At 38.8% G+C, this 14653-nt stretch overlaps 1 protein-coding gene across 2 annotated transcripts in view; it reads right to left on the reverse strand.

Moving 5' to 3' along the window:
- The window catches only part of LOC591714 (ets DNA-binding protein pokkuri), a 37547-nt gene extending 27530 nt beyond the window's left edge, over positions 1-10017 (reverse strand). For both annotated transcript variants that reach the window (XM_030989238.1, XM_030989239.1), the window contains exon 1: positions 9789-10017. The gene's annotated coding sequence lies outside the window, so the exon portion shown is untranslated. The remainder of the gene's footprint in view (positions 1-9788) is intronic.
- Between the last annotated feature and the right edge of the window lie 4636 nt (positions 10018-14653).

Genomic DNA, 14653 nt, shown 5'->3' on the forward strand with positions numbered 1-14653 from the left:
AAATAAGCCGAGCTTACTTCCTCTTGGCAGGAAATTACTAGTAGAGCGCCCAGTTCTTCTTCAAAGAGCCTGTTCTCGTTTTTATTGTCCTATCATCATCATCGATGGGCTCTTGGTTCTTTACAATAAGCAGGATTGGAATTATTTTGGGGCTTGAGGTTGAGGTTTTCCTTGTCTTTTTATCTCTGTATTTTTCTCCTCCCCCCCCCCCCCCTCTTTTTCTTTCTATGGTCTAGGTACGTTTTTCTCAGTAGGGACATTCACACATACAGAAAAAAAAAATCCAAATTTTTGTTTGCGTGTGCGGACAGAATAATTTCATTTATCTTCGCGATTCATATCGCGATCAAATTCGCAGTCAGTCTTGCGATTTTCAGAATGATCGCGATAGTTTGCCTGGTGTTGTATGTGTGATTGGTACATGTATTAAGAATCAAAATTGATTTATTTAATCCCAGGATTCCAAGCGCACATACATCGTCAAGATTCATGCATGCGCAATTCAGACGTTCTTGCTTTCGAACGAGAATTCTCTGTGTGTGAATGGTCTCCAAAAAAATATCAATGCTCCCAACATAGCCAGAGACTGGCAGACCTAGGCTCGGCTCAAGACTTCACAGAATTGTGGTCAAGTGTCAAATGAGGGTCTGAACCTGCAGACTATGTGGATCCGACCACACCTTCACCTTTGTGGTATCTGGGCCACACCCACACACTGTCTGTGCTGAAAACTATCTGTCTGGATAATCTATTTCATGCACATGTTTGTTGACCCTCTCTCCCCCTCCCCCCCCCCCCCTCCCCCCTCCTCCCCCCCCCCCTCTCTCTCTCTCTCTCTCTTTCTCTCTCCTCTCTCCTTCCTCCCTTTTGTTTGCCTCTCTATTTCCCTTCCTCTCACTTCTCTCTCCGCCCTCCTTACTTTCACTCTCCGGTGCCTTGCCCCACCCTCTCCTTCTGCCTACAGTATATATATCTCTCTCTCTCTCCCCCTCTCTCCCTTGCTCCCTCTCTCTCTCTCTCTCTCCCTCCCTTCCCCCCTCTCTCTCTCTCTCTCTGATGGACATGAAGCCCATTTCCTTTTGTAATCTTGACCATATCCTCTACCACCCCTTCTTGTTTCGTCTTCTTCTCTCTTTATCCTAGATTCTCCCTAGCGCACTTTTGTTCTAACTTTCAAAGGCTAATTCGATCTCTCCTCGTATGCAATTTATTCACTGCCCCCCCTTCCCCAATAGTGAACAAAGCACACCATTGGGAGCAAGCATACTCCCCCCCCCCCCCCATTACTTGCTGTGTACACACTGTAACCGTATTTCACCCAGGGCTGACCAGATGACCCCTCCCCAGCACCCCCTCCCCCCTACTGGAGTAGACTCTGCCCCTGCCGGTGCCCCATTTATCAATGTCTGGATACGCCAAGGACTTCTTCATAAGAAAATTCCCTAGTCTAGTCACGGACCTGGTCCAGTTCTCTTTTTCTTTGCTTAACCATCCTCATTTCCTTGTACAAACCACACACGAAAAACATTCATCAATGACAATTACAATAAACCTCGGTATAGTTTAACGATTGGGTCATTTATTGTTGTTTACACTTTACAGCAGGAAATGCTATGCGGTTTATTGTTGCTTTTAGTAATTAAATGCTTTCTGCATTTAAAGGAGGAACACATTACACAATGTAATTAAGTTGTTCAAGCAGCACTTCCAAACTCTTCATTGCAAACAGCAAAATATTTCATGCCATGAATAAGCTTGATATATAAACTTAGCCAGTGATTTCATGATTTTAAATGCACTTGTGCTATTGGGAGAAAAAAATCTAGTAAACTACTTTAATAATTTTTTTCATACGTACACAAATTTCAAAACAATTTTTAAAAATCCTCTCTCTCTTTTTGTATTACCCATGAAGTGAGGAGTGTGTAGTACCTAGATAATTATGAACATTAGCATAACTAAAGATCTTGTTCTAATTCAAAATTGTCTGCTAAGGTCATCTACATTGTGTACAATACCGGTATGTATATATGGCAAGGTCAACATTGTACTGACTTCAAATCTTTCAACAGGTATGAGATTGTGGAAAAAGTCTTTCATTCAAAATTCTACATGTTTCTGAAATATAATACTCATTACATATTTATACAACGTGTAATTAAAAACTCATCCTCTCTACCTGTCTGTCTCCCTCCCCTTCCCTCTCTCTCTCTCTCTCTCTCTCTCTCTCTCTATCTGTCAGTATCTCTCCCTCTGTATCTGTCTCTATCTCGCTCTGTCTGTCTCTTTCTCTATGAAGGAGATATATACAACTACATTTTGTAAATGTAGTCTATGCTCAGACTCTGTCAAACACAGTTTCATGTACAGGTAAAAAACTACTGACCAAGTCTATGAGTCAGACTACATGGGTATACTCATACAGGGTAGATTAACGATTGTGACACACCCTTGCCAGTCGCTGTGTGTAACAGTGTCTGCACAACAAGACTAGACTGACAGCAAGTCACAGCACACTACAAAGGCTCTGTACATTTAGCTGCATGATATGTACACTGGAAGAGACTGTCAGAGCTAGGCTCTGCTCAAGGCTTTTAGGGAATGTGGTAAAGTGTCAAGTTAGAGCTTGTGCCTTGTCAGTCTCTGTATGTGTAACAGTGTCTGCAAAGAAAGACTAAACTGACATCAAGTCACAGGCTCTGTTTACTTTAGCTGCTTCAGACAGAGCCAGAGACTGTTGGAGCTAGGCTCTGCTCAAGGCTATTTAGGAATTGTGGTAAAATGTGTCAAAATTGGAGTCTGTTCCCTGCAGACTAGGTACTGTAGGGCAGATTAAGGGCTGTGACACACCCACTGAGTGTCCATTGAAACAAGGAAGTCAAAACATGGAGCATTCGCTGAGGATGAGTCACCAGGGTTTGTTTCGCTAAAGTTCAGAAAAGTGCAAGGGTTCTTCTACCCCATCCAGGGGGGTGTTTCACAAAGACTAAGATCGACTTTAAGTTGGACTTAACTATTGCAGGCTGTTCACGCCACTGTTTACTCTCATCATTATGATCTTTAGATAATATGTTTTCCTTCAATAATGAATTCTAAAAAATGTAAATTCTGTAGATTTGTGACCATGATTTGTAGGTTCCTTGAGAGACCAATGCCAGTAAATGGTGAGAGCAAACAGTGGCATGGACGGCCTGTCATAGTCAAGTCCAACTTAAAGTTGATCTTAGTCTTTGTGAAACACCACTTCAAATCAAAGCTCAAACTTAACGACTTCAGCAAATTATGACCTAATTGAAAGAGCCTGGGGCTTTGGATCTTTTTACAGTAATGTGGTGTGACATAAATTTTAATGAATCGTAATGATCGTCGTCATCATCGTCATCATCATCATCAACATCATCACCATCATCATGGTCACAATCATCTTCGTCATCATCATCATTATCATCATCGTCATCATCACCATCATCACCATTATCATCATCATCATCATCATCACAATCCTCACCATCATCAACATCATTATCATCATCATCATCATTATCATCATTATCATCATCATCATCATTGTCATCATCACAATCATCATTTCATCATCATCATCCTCACCATCATCATCAACATCATTAGCATCATCATCATCATCACAATCATCATCTTCACAATCATCATCACCATCATCACCATTATCAATTTATCATCATCATCATCATCATCACCATCATCATCACCATCATCATCACCATCATCATCATCACCATCATCACCACCATCATCATCACCATCATCATCATCATCATCATCATCACCATCATCATCATCATCATCATCACCATCATCATCATCATCACCATCATCATCATCACCATCATCATCATCATCATCATCATCGTCATCATCATTATCATCATCATCATCATCATCGTCATCATCATCATCATCAACACCTTTATAGACAGACGGTCTTGCTATTTTAAAGGAGGTAGCTTAAGCAGGATGAACTGTATACACACAAATAATTTGATAAAAATTCTAATACAAAAAAATAAAACAAAGGAATATAAGAAGACTGTGTTTAAAGTTTAAACACAGAAATATTCATATAATGCAGAAGAATGAGAAAACCATGAATCCTGATATATCCGAGTCACTATAGATCCCTATTAATTATTGTTGTTTTGATTTGATTTGATTTGATTTGATTTGATTTGATTTGATTTGATTTATTGGTTTATTCATGTTTGAACAAGAACAAGAAAAAACTACTGGTAACTACAATTAATTGCTTTGTAGCATCTTACAACAGATTTATATTTATATCTTGATTTAAATGTTGACTTCTGTTTGGCAACTTAAAATCATACTGACTGACTTTTAACAGACCTAATATTTATAAAAAAACAACAAAAAAAAACCTGTTTATTTCAGCCACAACAGTACACCTGACTTTTTTCAACACAAGTCTTAAATTAATCTCTGATTTCTGAAGCAAGATTTTGTTTCTTTTATATTTGCCTTAAATTTGCTTTAATACAAATGACTCTGAAATATAAGGAACTTGAAGAGAAAAAGTGACAGCAAGCTTTGTAGCATACATGGCTAAGCTAAAGAACTATTATTTATAATACACATATTTGTATTCGCTATTTCAACCATTCTACACAATAATTCATGAGTGCTACATGGTTAATTGCACTGGTGGGTGTTAGACTACAAGAGAAGGGAAATGGGGAAAAAGAGGGAAAATCCCTTTTCACTTAAGTAGTGTTGCTTCCAAGTAGCGAGTTCTTTTTTTGCATCGTTCATTAAAAGCTTTGAGAACCTGACTAGCTTTCAATGGTCATATGAGGCTCTCATGCTCAAATAATTGGCAAGCAAGAAGCAGAAGAATTGATTGAATAGTGTCAAAGAGCGTTCACATTACAGAGGACGTGTTCACACAAAATGGATTTTCACACAATGTTAGAATCAGTGGAGATGACTGTATATGATTATGATAATAATAATAATAACAATAACTACTCTGCTTTTAAAGCGCTTTCCACCAAAGTCTCTAAGAGCTATAGCGATTATGATGTGCAATACAAAAAAAATAGTGACGATACATGAAGCAGACCCTCGTGATACAATGATTCTGTAAAAAGATCAAATATTCTGTTTAGTGCCAGATGGGCATAATCTCGTAAACTTTAACAGAGTGAACACCTTTCTTGTTCTAACCAAACAAAATGAACAGACTGAGGGGTGTTCACGTTGGAGGATGTGTTTGTACAGAAATGGTGTTCACACTACATGTATTAAAGTCAATATCAGTAGAGTTACATACATGTAACTGCAAGCCTTAATGATAAAATTAGTCTTTCATACATGTATGGATTAAATTCAAGGGAGTGTTCACATTAGAGGATGTGTTCACACAATACTGCTTTTCATAGAAACTTAGAAAATCAAGATTTGCAACCAGAAATGTCACACAAAAATTGTTCTCAATGACAAGTTACAATGGCCCGAATTCACAAAGCAAGGTTTGAGCTCAAACCTCCTTTTGTTTCGCCAAACCTCCTTTTCTTCTCTTCAAACCAGGTTTGTAAAAAACGCATAAAACGCGTCATATGACGTACGAAAAGGTTTGTCGACAAACCTCCTTTGTGAATTCGGGCCAGTAAGTTCTGTTACATGTATAAGCTACTGAAATTGTGGCAATCGATTGACTGAGAGCAAATTTGTCATAGAATTTCAGCACTTGTTATTGTAAACATGTTTTATGAAACAGATCCCTGCACTCCAAATAGAATGACCCTACGTCATGACAGCAAATTCAAAGAGCTAAATTAATTGATCATATATATTTTACTTTAAATTGGCAACAATGATATTTTCTTTTAAAGGGAAAGTCCACCCCCAAAATAAGTTTGTTTCGATAGAGGCAGAATAATAAGAAAATCAGGTGAGTGAAAGTTTGAGCAAATTCTGAATGAAAATAAGAAAGTTATGAATTATTGAAGTTGTGATCAATCAAATACAAATTGGCAACTCTGTGACTTATTATACGAGCTCTCCTTCATTTGCTTTGTGCATAATATTCCATAAAATCATGTTTTCTTCGTTATTGATGACGGAATATATATTTGTTCCTTGCAGGGGGAGTATAGAAACATATTTGCAATTATTATATTTAGGGTGCATGTATGGAAGACATTTTTCTCGAGGGAAAATGAAAATTTTAGATTTTTTTAGTACTGAGCAAATGGAAGTTGAGCTCGCATGATACGTCATAGAGTTGCCAATTTGTGTTTGATTGATCACAACTTCAAAAATCCTAACTTCCTTATTTTTAATCGGAATTTGCTCAAACTTTCACTGACTTGTTTCTCTCATTTTTCTACTCCTATTAAAACTAACTTAATTTCAGGGTGGACTTCCCCTTTAAAATTGGCGACAATGATATTTTCTTTTAACATTACAGGGTTCTAATAAAATGTAACATTTCATACACTACATGTAGGGCCTCTTTCACATGTATGAGAAATTCCATGTTAGCAAAATCTCAAAGAAAACTTGACGATTTTGTCCTTCACTGTAGATATTTTTATTTTATCTACAAGTATTTGTGTAAACTTAAAAGTACTCTAAATAGATTAACAATTGTACAGCATTTCCGCCTCATAAGTATTATGGGTAATACAATGTTTTGGTTATATTTCAACAGGATTGGATTATGAAATTTAAAATTTGCATTCCCATTCCCTACACGTACCTAGTGTTAGAATAGGCAACTGTGAAAAAAAATTGGGCTCTAAAACGCTAAGGATTTTGAGATATTAAAAACATCAAATTAATTGGTGCTCCCGATAAATTTCAAATAGCGCCTACGGCCATGGTAGCTGGGACCATGAAAATCTCGGAATATGCAGTTCTGTATACAATTTCCAAACAGGAATACAAAATCTGTCAATTTTAGTCAAGAAACATTGTTTTGAAGCTCAAGTAATATCAATCTTGAGAGGGAGCTATACAACATAAAGAGTTTATTATTTACAATTTCATCAATTTACACTCGATTTCGACCCCCACATCGATCATTGAATATTGTAGGATCCCATACCGTATTTGCCGGCGTAAAGGCCGCAGTATTTTTGGAAGAGAAAATATCAAAAAGTAGGGGTGCAGCCTTTACGGCGAAAGATTTAAAAAAAATTAAAAAAATCAAGTCAAAACCAGCACGATTTTGCACATATGGGACTATGAACGGTACAATAACTATACCACTATGGTACAGGACATTTCAACACATCTTACCGACAATTTTATCTTGCATTGTTGACATGAATACGAAAATAAATTGCTAAACCAACATTTGCCGATAGATCTTGATCTAAGTTCGTGCCAATGCATTGCAAAAGTAAAGGAAGGGACCATTTAACGGAGCTGCCGCGAAGCATCCATCCGAAGTCGCCATTTTGTTTTCCATTTCATGCAGTTTTGCATTACACCGTACATACACCAGTTTACAGTTGTGTGCGCCATTTTAAACATTAAAGCCAATGACCTAGAGGTCATGTATTTATGCGTAAATTAGGATTGCGCCCATGCAAATTTTGATAATATCACTGCCCTACGTGCTGCGTTGTGCGCACATCATCATTTGCATGGGCGCAATCTTAATTTACGCATAAATACCAGAGGTCAGAGGTTATTGGCCCCGTTCCGGGGCCAATGACCCGAGGTCAACTGTCTGCGCATGCGCACTGATACAACTGTAAACTGGTGTATTGTGGTAGGGGTATATACATGTATCGGTCCCAAATCTGCCTGCGATCACTTTTTGAGCCAAACTTCCGGTAAATTATATATATGAATATTGATGAATTTGGTATCAGTTTGTAAAAAAAAATTAGTATTTTACAAGAAATTTACGATAATTTTGTTTTGTCCGTTGTTTTTTTTTTTTTTCCTCTTTGAAATGTCAAAGTTGGGGTGCGGCCTATGTGGCGCTGTGGCCTTATCGCCGGCAAATACGGTACATGTATATTCATGACCCCATACCAAAACTTTGTACTACCTTAATAATGCACGCACGATGCCAAATTGTAGTTGTTCTCACAAACAATTCATTGCAGCGTTTTTCATTCTACTGAAGGCATGAAAAGTAATTAGAATATAAATGTGATTCTTCTCTCAAACTTTGGAGTCCAGAAACTTCTTATAGACAAAAACTTGGATTTTCTACCGAGAAGTAAAGGGTGTGTTTTGGTCAAAATTGCGGATCTTTGTTTCCTAACGAGGCAAACACCATAGAGCAACATATTAAACAGGAAAATATAAGTTCAAAGCATTATTTTTTTCTTCCAAACAAGAAAAGTTTGCATAATTATGACCTTGTAGATTATTCGAATTGTAATTGGTGTGAAATATGATTTATTCTTATTTCAGGTTTAGATTGAAGCTCATCGACAAATTTTTGTCTAGTATTATTATTAAGAGCATTATTATGCTCATGTAAATCTGAATTATTCCAATCCATTGTTTTGACGATAATAGACTTTCATGTACATTTTGTAGCTACATTTGTACACCATATTACGCAGAATTGGACTCTATTCATCTGTATTTTATTTGTAATGGTGTGTTAAAAACTTTGCAAGACATTTCATTGAAATGCTTTCCTGTACTGTTAGTAAGTAGAATGCAAGGTGGGATGTGTCAACCATCCAGACACTTTAAAGGGGGTGAAGCATGACGAGACTACGTGTCTTTCCCGTGACCTGACTCGGGGCCAATCGTGCGTGCAACATACGCGAAACCGAAGCATGAGGAAAACTTCGGTCCGTTTCGAGAACGTAGCACGCACTGACTGTTATCAAGTCCGTTTACGCGCAGTTGTCCAAAAGTCCTACCAAAATCGCTGAATATGCACGACTCGAACAAACAGAGCCCTTCTCAACCTCGTGCATATTCAGCGATTTCGAGCGATCGGCGCTCGATAGCCTGAATATTCATATTTTCTTCGCCACTGCCGCGCATGCGTACCTTCTCATCGCTATTTTGAATCAACGCTGCGACATGGAAGAATCGTTGGTGTAGTACCCCGAATTAACCTTTTTTTCCCATCAAAGACTTCTTCAAATTATACATTCAAGTGATTGGAGTTGAGCCCTGAGAAGTCGTGCACCCTATGATGTAAAAATTGCAAGTACTCCCTTTGCAGATTTAACGATAATATCACCCAATCGGCTGTTTTACTAGCCCCCAAGAGAAACCAAGGAAACCACCCGAAGCTCAGACGCCTGCGGCGCCGGTGTTGGAGCTTCCCGGAGTTATCCTAGTTGGCGTTAACCAATATTTGCCATGCTACACCCCCTTTAACCAACTAAAATGGCACCCATTTTTGCCTGTGGATTTATCAAAATGTATGCATCTATTTCAATTCTAGCTAGGCCTATTATAAAGGCTACATAGCATAGCTCAGTTCAGTTTACTAAAAAAACATGAACACTAGAAATATTGTCTATCATAAATCCTAAAAATGAGTAAAATAATTTATGGAATATTGCATATGAACTTCTTGTTCTGTTTAATTAAAATCGAATATCTGGATTAACAACATGTCCGAGCACATATCGCCTGAATGTATACAAGTGATAGCAGTCGATCATACTCGCTCTCGATCTCGCCATCACGCTTCAATTACAATCACACTCACAGTCACACTGTCACAGCACTGATCGGGCATATCTCAGCAAGCTTCATTATGTTCAGTCCCATACATACATAATCGAGCGACTTACCTCGACTTTATTTTGATTTTCCTTCGTCAACCGGTTCCAAAATGCCACTTTGAGACGTGCAGATAGAACAAGAACAGTAAATCTGACGCAGAGTTGCTGTACCGGCCGTGTGAAAATATGCTGGTTGACTGTATGGTCATGGCAGTGGCTCGATTTTCCATACCGGAAATTCGATGAAAAAGTTTCCAGGAAATTCCAGGTAACCGTATAGCGACGTCACCGGAAGAGGAACGAGGATATTCCATTGAAGGATGCGAGACTCTACGTGCAGCGCTAAGCTGCTTCTTCTCACGCTGAATGACGTCACTAAACTTTCGGCCAAACAAAATAAACTGGCGACTTTGCGGTGATAGTATTAACGCCATCTATAGTCAAAGGTTTTACAATATCAACTTTCTATTTTACAAAGTTCAATGAATAATATTGTCCAATGTTTTACAATGTAAAAATAGACATAAAATAGGATCATCGATCTTGAAATATAGACTTAAGATATTGTAAAAGAGGGGGTTGTGTGTCTGGATATTAATTTTTAAGAAAAATAAATCGGTCACGTTTGCCATTGGATATTCGACATATTGAAGGTACTATGTCCCTTTCGCAGGCCAAACAAATGAAAAGATTAAATTCCAAATACTAATTTAGAACTCCCCTTAAAAAATGGGGGCTTGAAAATGTCTTTAAGTGGGAAAATAATGACTATTAGTTGTCAAATCGACTTAGGAGCTATAGAGCCAATAAGTAATAGTCTTGATTTTCAGACCATTATACCGCATGGTCGTACGTTTTATGCTGCGCAAAGATTCAATCAGTTTAATTTTGGCCATTACAAGAAGTGGGTTATTGATGTAGACAAATGCTTGTGTACCCGTTTTATGTATGTTATTACCAAAGAAGAAGAAAAAGCCAGTCAGTCACTCAATACTGACAGTGAAGTCTAGCAAGTAAGCGGGTTTCCTTGCATAATTTGAATATAAGGACACTGCTTACGTTTAAATTTCACAGATAGGACATACATAACATATTCATAATTCCTGCAAAGTTCTAAAGAATATGAGGTTGGCTGCAAAAGGGACATAGTATCTTTAAGGCCTATCTGCACTAGATTCTAGTTTAACCAGAAGGGATTGGACCTCCCTGCCATGGGCGTCGCTAGACCTTTTTCAGTTGGGGAAGGGGGGGGGGTGTACAGGCCACCGATTACCGACACATATATTAATGCCGATGTCCCGCTGTCTACAAATAACCTATAAACCCGGGGCCGGGGAAAAGAAAATGTCTCGAAGTCGTCACAGTGAGAAAAAAAATGCCGGCCGACCGACATTATACAGCTCACCGACTTCAAACTTCTGCATTGATATAATACACGAGGATCGAGCAAGAATACCGACACAGCAACATATCTACGCGTATCTTTCTTGCTCCCTCGACGAGACGACACTACCCAACAACCCCCCCCCCCCTCTCTCTCTCTCTCTCTCTCTCTCTCACTCCCACCCTCCTCTCTCATGCTCTAAACCCCCTCTCTCTCCTCTCTTTCATCCCCCGTTGCTGTTGTTTCTTCTTTTTTTTCCCTTTCTTTTCTTTCCTTCCTCTTTTTCTTTTTTTCCCCCTCTTTTTTCATTTCTTCTCTTCTCTTTCCTTTCTTTTCCTCTCCTTTTTTTTCTTTCCCTTTCATTTTCCCCTCCCCTTTTCCCCTTTTTCCCCGACAATATCCTGACAGGTGGAGGGGGTGTCGCACCCCCCCCCCCGCCCTTAGCGACGCCCCTGCTCCCTGCGTGGTCACTGGCAGGTGGTTATCTCATCAAATCAGCTCTAAGTTAATATAAGAAAATGGGACCATGGGGATCAACGGGTACCGCTTATGCATTGTTGGCATAGCTTTTAAACTTCTTTAATTCTACTTTAGATATCCAACGTCAAACTAATAACCATCCAAATGATCAAGTTAAGCCAGCTCCTCTATTGCTATAGCGCCCACTTTGGGTCAATGTTTGTCCAAATCAGCTGCGTACCGCTGTACATTAAAAATACCAAGTCGTTGACCAGCGACTCATCTTCAGTATTTCTGTTCCCCCTCCCCTTCCTGTTTTAGTCAACTCTCTCTCTCTCTCATCCGCCCCCTCTCTCTCTCTTTCTCTGTCACTCTATCTCTCTTTCACTCTCTTTCTTTCTCTCTCTCTCTCTCTCTCTCTCTCTATGATAAAGAGCTTCAATGACAACAACAAAAAATTAACATTTATAGAATGTATAGCAGTCAGTGGTAAATGAGCAATATGGACATAATTATGCTCTCACAACCGATACAAAGATAGAGAGGCACTACAGCTTTCTAGCACCCCCCCCCCACATCTCTCTCCCCTCTCTCTCTCTCTCTCTCTCTCCCCCTCTCTGCAAACTAACCACCACCACCACACTCTCAAGGTGCACCTGACACAAAAACATATAGAGAGGATCGTCTCCTTTCTGGCACCCTCCCCCCCCCCATCTCTCTTCTCTCTCTCTCTCTCTCTCTCTCTCTCTCTCTCTCTCTCTCTCTCTCTCTCTCCCCTCCCCCCCCCCCCCCATCTCTCTCTCTGCAAACTAACCACCACCACCACACTCTCTTATGTGCACCTGACACAAAGACATATACACTCTTATTTCCACGGAGTCAAATTTCACTCTAAATGGCGTCAGCTGGGAGTCAACTCTATTCCTAGTTAAAGTGACACGGATTCCGAATCAATTTGACTCGGATTGTGTGGCATCAGCTGAGAATTGACTCAATTCAGAGTCAAGATGACTCCTTTTCCGTGTCACTTTAACTAGGAATAGAGTTGACTCCCAGCTGACGCCATTCAGAGTGAAATTTGACTCCGTGGAAATAAGAGTGTAGAGAGGATCTTCTCCTTTCTGGTTTCTAGGCCGCGGAAATGATAATCATTTTTATTACCACATTCACCGCACAATCACCGGGACAATCACTTGATGTGGTATGAACGCTTTACAATCAAAACAAACTTAGGTCAGACGTCAATCGTTAAATGTTGTAATCCATTTTTTTTAATGTCCAAATTCGTTCACTGAGTTTCACTTATATGAATTTTGTTTAATACTTCTTTTTGACTATTTGTTAGAGTAGTGAAATATTAAAGTTAGTTTCCCTATTCTAGACCGCATATTATTAACAATTTGCATGTAATGTATATGAGTAATACTCATATACATTACATGCAAATTTTTAATAATAGTTTGTTTATAGCATTATTGAAAGAACAATTATAATTTAAAGTGGTTCCAAGATAAGTATAATCATCAACAACTTCAATTTTACTAGCACCAAAATTAAAATCAGGGTATTTACTAACTTTCCCTCGAAAAAAAAAAGTAATATTTTAGCTTTACTAGTATTAACAGAAAATTTCAATAGCTCACAATACTGATGTACTCCTGGCTTGATTAACCTCAGCCACATTATATTGTCGTCAGCATAAAGTAACGCATAAAATCGTAGAAAAAATTCAATATCGTCATTACTGAGATTTTTTCTAATCTCAGAAGCACACATATCAAGACTCCTATAACACCTGCTGACAAAATATTTAAAGTCATTTAAATACAAGTCATATCAAACAATAAAATTTTCTCCTTGTCTAACTCCAATATTACACGCAAAAGAATTGTAAAAATTACGACCATGCTTAATACAGGACTTAGTATTTTTATACATGTTATAAACAACACGGATGACATTAGTAATTAGTTTAGGACAAAGGCAAGACCTGTCATTTTGGTCAAATGCTTTTCTGTAATTTATAAGCACAATTTCCGAACTCCGCTGTATGCAAAGTTGAGATCGGGCTAGCTGAATTTGTAATTTACAATAGCGATAGCAAAACATCCTTTACGTAGACTTGTACAATAATCATGAATTGTTTTAAATTAGACTAAAGCATGGAATAAATATATACATAATATTACAACAAATATGTCAACCAAACTGCGTGACAGTATATAAAGCCCGGTGGTCTCAGTCATGTAGAAATACTGTATACAAAAACATGCGTGACCATAGGTTTTTTCAGACATCCCTTAAACGAGGATTTCTTCTGAAGCCAAAATACACCCTAATGTGGATTTCGCGTGGTTTTTAACCGAATTCACACCCTAAACGGGTATGTCAAAAAGTGTACTCTCAAACAAGTATTGTAAAATTGTAACCCCTTGAGCATTTTGAAGTGCGATAGGGGTCACTATTTAGGTGGGGGGGGGGGGGGGGGGGGGGGGGGGGGGGGCCCGGGGAAAAAAACGTGTAAAAACAAGTTAATGGTCTGACCTGAAGGCTAGAAAATACCCCTAAACGCGTTTACCGGTGCGTACAGGAGGATTTGAACCATTTTGAAAAAGTACCCTCTTTCTTGAAAATGGCCCAAAATTGACGTTTTTGAACCCCATAATGCGGCACCGCGCGTCCAATCTAACGAAACACCATTATTGGTCATGCATGCTTACAGTATTTTAAAGTTGACTGAGACCCCCGGGGTTATTTTCCCAGCTGATTGGATGCTCGACACGGAATCAGTCCAGGTTGTGGACCCACATCGCTGTTCCCATCAGCCATTGGCTGAACACTAATCGGCAGCACTTCTAGTGTATTTCGTTCCTTCAGAAAAGATAAAGAAAATATTCGATTTCTGAAACGTATAGAGGTATATTACTGAAGAGTTATATATAGTTATCCAGTTAGTGCATTGTATACAACTGCTCTAACTCTATAAAGTCATTAGCTGGGATTAATAAATAGTAACCTCGGCCTATATAGATGGGAGACGGGGTAACATCGACCGCCTTTTTTTTGGGGGGGGGGGGGGGCTCTTGGGGCT

This window comes from Strongylocentrotus purpuratus, unplaced genomic scaffold, assembly GCF_000002235.5.
Source record: "Strongylocentrotus purpuratus isolate Spur 01 unplaced genomic scaffold, Spur_5.0 spur5_scaffold_18, whole genome shotgun sequence".
Lineage (NCBI taxonomy): Eukaryota > Metazoa > Echinodermata > Echinoidea > Camarodonta > Strongylocentrotidae > Strongylocentrotus > Strongylocentrotus purpuratus.